The sequence below is a fragment of the Arachis ipaensis genome, chromosome B10 (assembly GCF_000816755.2).
Source record: "Arachis ipaensis cultivar K30076 chromosome B10, Araip1.1, whole genome shotgun sequence".
Taxonomy (NCBI): domain Eukaryota; kingdom Viridiplantae; phylum Streptophyta; class Magnoliopsida; order Fabales; family Fabaceae; genus Arachis; species Arachis ipaensis.
This window is the reverse complement of record NC_029794.2, coordinates 69,544,195-69,549,821: the sequence shown is the minus strand read 5'-3', so window position 1 is coordinate 69,549,821 and position 5,627 is coordinate 69,544,195. Positions and strand designations below refer to the sequence as shown.

General features: G+C 34.1%; 1 protein-coding gene across 1 annotated transcript in view; it reads left to right on the top strand.

Moving 5' to 3' along the window:
• LOC107622415 (clathrin heavy chain 1) overlaps nucleotides 1–5,627 on the top strand; it is a 60,669-nt gene that overhangs the window by 44,386 nt on the left and 10,656 nt on the right. The window lies entirely within an intron of this gene.

Sequence of the window (5,627 nt, the reverse complement as noted above, 5' to 3'; positions counted from 1 at the left end):
CTCCCATGCTTCATACAGATTTTTAGCATCCAATTGCGTGAATGTTTGCACCTCAGTCTTCAGCCTGATGACTCTTTGAGGTGGATAGAATTTGGCTAGAAATTTAGTCACCAAATCATCCCAGCTAGTGATGCTTCCTTGAGGAAAAGTTTCAAGCCATTGTGCGGCCTTGTCCCTTAATGAGAAAGGGAACAGCAGAAGCTTGTAAGTTTCAGGATTCACGCCATTGGACTTGACAGTGTCACAAATCCTTAAGAAGGTAGATAGATGCTGATTTGGATCCTCCAATGGTTCTCCCCCAAACGAGCAGTTGTTTTGGACCAATGTAATGAGTTATGGCTTCAATTCAAAGTTATTTGCATTGCCATTAGGGGTGAGAATGCTGCTTCCACAATGTCTAGCATTTGCAAAGGTATAGGAGGCCAATACTCTCCTCTGCTGTGGGTTATTGTTAACCCCTCCTCCTGGATTAGATGGATCTCCTTCCATCTCGTGATATTCTTCCTCAGATTCTTCCTCTCCAACAATATTTTTCCCTCTTTCAGCTCTTTTCAACCTTCTAAGAGTTCTCTGGTCAGTTTCAGATAAAACAGGAATGGATCTCCCTGTACCTGACATACAAACAAAACAAAAGAAACACCACCAATAACTCTTCAGTCTATTGCTAGAACGAAGTTTAGTTTAAGCAAAATTTCAAACAGTTAGCGTGTTAGTCAAAGATTAGAGAAACAGAAAATAAAAATGCTAGATCTAGATCACCACCTCACTTAATCATTGTCAATCTAATCAATCCCCGGCAACGGCGCCAAAAACTTGATGTGCGGAAAACGATCCGACACAAAACTCACCGGCAAGTGCACCGGGTCGCATCAAGTAATAATAACTCACGGGAGTGAGGTCGATCCCACAGGGATTGAAGGATTGAGCAATTTTGGTTTAGTGGTTGATTTAGTCAAGCAAATCAAGATTTGGTTGAGAGATTTGTGATTTGCAGGATTTAAATTGCATGGAAAATAAAGGAATGGGAAATTTGCATGAAATTAAAGAGAACTGAAATTTAAAGTGCTAAATCTTAGAGGGCAAGAAATTAAATGGCAGAAACTTAGAACGCAAGAAATGTAAATTGCAGAATCTTAAAGTGCAAGAAATGTAAATGGCTTGAATTGTAAAGGGAATTGGGAATTGGATTTGCAGAAATTAAACAAGGGAAAGTAAAATTCAACAAGCAGAGGAATAGAAGATAACTTGGATTGAACCGGATTTAGAATGGAAATGTAAATGAACATGAAAAGCGTTAAACAGAGAAAGTAAAATGATAATTCAGATCTCAGGACCCAAGAGACTAGATAACCAAGTCTAGATCTCAATGCCTTCCTAGATCCAACAAGAACAATTGCAAAGGAAATGTATATTGCAGAGAAAGTAGATGAAGAAGCAAGTAACAGAAATGGAAATTCAATTATGTAGTAAAATTAAACAGAGAGATCTCAGGGTGAGATTGAAACAGAATTCCTCCAATTCTCCAACCCAAGATCCAAGACAACAAAAGTAAAGAGTGCTGGGCAAGAACAAGGAAGAAGAGAGATCAATTCTCCTCCCAAATTCTCTTGAATTAAAACAACAATGCTAAATGTAAAGTTGAGCTCTCTACTAAGTGCACTCAATCCAAACCGAAAAGAAAAGCTCTCGAAAAACTTAAATCCTATTCTATTTATACACTTTCTTCAAATGGTCTTCAAGCTTTGGATTGTGCCTTTGCTCTTGATGGAATTGGGTTGATATAGGCCTTGGTTGATTGCTCTTGGAGTTGGAGAGAGAACCAATGTGAACCGGGTTGTGAATCTTAAAAGCTTGAGTAAAAGTTTGAGTAAAAGTTTGAGGCAAACTTTTACTCAAACTTTTTACACCAGCTGCCCCATTCTTGCTGCTACCAACGTTTGAGCTAAAGTTTGGGGTCAAACTTTTGCTCAAACGTTGGCCCCCTTATGCACACTCATGGCGCCAACGTTTGCCAAAACGTTTGAGGCAAACGTTGGCGCAAACTTTTTGTTTCCTGGGTGTGTTGCTGATGGCGCCAACGTTTGCCAAAAAGTTTGAGGCAAACGTTGGCGCAAACTTTTTCTCTCCAGGGTGTTGATTTGTGATGCCAACGTTTGCCAAAAAGTTTGAGGCAAACGTTGGCTCAAGCTTTTCTCCCAAAAGTTTGAGCTAAAGTTTGAGGCAAACTTTTGCTCAAACTTTTTGTTCTCTCTTGCTCCTAGCTATTCCTTCTTGCTTCAACCTTTCTCCAAGCTTTCTTCACCTATCATCAATCAACCAAACACATCAAAGTTATGCTCAAAATCATGAGTTTGTCATTCTTTCATAATATGTGGAAATTATAGCATAAATCCTCATGAAATTGCATTAATTCATCTATGGTTAATTAAATCAAAGGAAACATGGAAATCTACCTAATTGGCTTGCTTATGGCTCAAGAAAGTGCATAAATCAATTGAAAACAAAAGAAAAAGGCTAGTGAAACTAGGTTAAGATGACTTGTCATCATGTAGTAAGAGCAAATGAAAACAAAATCTAATAAGAAACAAAGAAAACCAAATCCTAAAACTAGCAAAAACTAACAAACAAACCAAAATCAAGCTATTCACAATATTAACATATATACAATATCCAATAACAAGCACAAATTGTAATTCCCCGGCAACGGCGCCAAAAACTTGATGTGAAAATTTTTACTGGTTCAGAATTTAACAAAATAATTTCGTTGTGAGCATAGCCCAAACCAACAATCGATCCTCAAATCAAAGTTTAATTTTGGTTGTCACAAGTCCAACCCAATAAAAATAACCGAGAGTATTAGTCCCAGGTCGTTCTCCCTAGGAATTGCAATCGAATGCCAAATTATTGGTTATGAGGTCAAAGGGGGTTGGTTGATAAAAGGGTAAGAAAATAAATGGCAAGAAAGTAAAGCAACAATTAAAGATAAAAAATACTAAAAAGAGGCATTCATGGCAAGGCTTGAGAATCTAGGTTTTCTATCCTAGTTATTAATTATCATGCAATAATTAACAAGAGCTAATCATATTTAGTCATCTCCAACATTGAAAGAAGGTACAATGTTATCTTCAACATAGGAAAAGTCAAATAAGACTAGTTAATCTTAATCCAAAAGTCCTAATCAACTTACTAATTGAATTAGCAAGAGATTAGAGTCAATGGAAATAATATTAACTAACAACTCTAGATCACCAACTTGAGTTGGGTATTAATGACTCAAGATTACCCAATTTCTATTTCCAAGCCAAGAATGCTCAAAAAGCTACTCTAACATCCAACCAATCATTTTGTCAAATATTTGGAAGGCATAAAAGAAAAGCATCATAAAATTGCAAGAATAATAAATCTACAACTACCCAAAGCAAGAAAATAACAATAAAAGCTCAATTAAACATCAATGACATGAAAACATAAAATTGCATTAAAGAAAATCCAAATTAACAAGAGTGCTCATAAACATAAAAGTAACCAAACTGAGAAATTAACAAGAAGAAATAGGGAAATCAAGACAATAGAACAAGAAATTGTAAAGAAAACAAGATGAAAGCAAGAATTAAACCCTAAATCTAAGAGAAAAATTAACCTCAAGAGAAAAATAGTTTCAGAAATGAGTTGGATTTGGGTCTGGAAAGCTCAGAAATTGCCCCCAGCGAATTCACTTTAATGAGGTCACGTGATCAGCGTCACGCGTGCGCGTCGTCGACGCGTGCGCGTCGGTGGCAAATTTTCTCCTCACACGTACGCATGGGTGACGCGTGCCACAAATGTCCTTTTCACGCGTACGCGTGGATGACGCGTGCGCGTGGCCCTGAGTTCTCCAAATGCTCATTTCTTCATAAATTCTCCACTTTGCATGCTTTTCTCTTCACTTCTTCCATCCAATACTTGCCTTATGAACCTGAAATCACTCAACAAACATATCAAGTTATCGAATGGAATTAAAGTAAATTAAAATTAGCAATTTTAAGGCCTAAGAAGCATGTTTTCACTTTTAAGAACAAATTTAGGGAGAATTACAAAAGCATACTATTTCATTGAATAAATGTGAGATAAGTTGATAAAATTCCCTAAATTCAGCACAAGATAAAGCACAAAATTGGGATTTATCACATGGACAGAGACATTGTATCCAGAGACACTAAGTTATTGTATTTTGTGTTCATCCAACCAAGAAAGATGCAGAAATACTAACAAGAGGCACAACTTATTTTTTATTTTTCTTTCATTATCTTGTTAATTTTTTATAATTATAACTCTTTTTATTATATTTTTCTTCCAAAATTTTTTGAATGAAAAAAAAATGATCAAAACCAAACGCAGCCCAAAAGTCTTAATTGACTATTAACATCATAAATGTATGAAATTAGATCAAATCAAAGTCTAATTGAGGAAAGAATTTGAGGTATTGAAATTCCTCAATTTGGAATTCATTTGATCTAATTTTATTAACTAATAATGTTGAATTTGGATCCTCTAAATTTTGAATTTTCACTTTAGAGAGTAAAGTGTGATCGCTCACAATTTATTTCATAGATAGGACCAAGAGAAAATATGAGAGAGAAACTATTCAAGGGTGAGAGATAACACTTTACCCTCTAAAGCGAAATTCAAAATTTAGAGGATTCAAATGCAATAATGTTAATAGTCAATTAGGACTACTAGGTATGTATTGTTATGTTATTTAATGTACTACATCAACAAACTCTGACGCCGTTAACAATAAAAGTGCGATTTTAATATTTACAAAAAAATTTAAATTTTATAAAAAAAATAGCTAAATTAATTAACATATTATTATTTTAATAATAAGATATGCAGCACTTTATAGTTTAATTTAATAAGGAACGTTTAAGAATTAGTGTGTGTTTGGGTGCCATTATTTTGTTAAAAAAGATCTTTTTTTAATGAAAAAAGATCTTTTTTTATTTTTTAACGTGTTTGGCAAATTTCTAGTAGTAAAAGTAAAAGTACTAGTAAAATCAAAAAAAGATTTTTTTTGAGAAGCTGTAATTTACATCTTTTTTTAAAAGATCTTTTTTTCTTAAAAAAAAAGATATTTTTCATGTAATAAATAAATAAAAAAGTATTTTTATATTGTTATACCCAAACATAATTGATTGATAAAAAGACCTTTTTACATGAGATACCAAAACATAAAATTACTTTTACTTTTTTATAAAATCTTTTAAAAAAAGATAACTCAAAAAAAGATATTTTCTTAAAAGCTCACCCAAACAAGCTCTTAAACGTATAACCATGTTATTTTATTTGTGTGTAATTGTAGTAAGTAGTAACTAGCAACGGATATTTTATCTCTCGTATGTTTCTTTTTGCCACTCCTAATTTGCTTTACAATGCTTAGCTAGCGCATAATAAGACGAGATTATTGCTTCTCGGTCATTTCAATTTCAATTCTTAACAAATTCCATTTGCTTTTTCCCTTCTTCCCTCCTATAAGCTTTTTTATTAGTAGTCTCTGAAGTCTGAACCACATTCTCTTCTTTTTCTTCCCCGTAGATCTCTCTCTTCTTTCTCTTTTCTCTCTCTACAGGGTCCAAGTTGCTTCCACC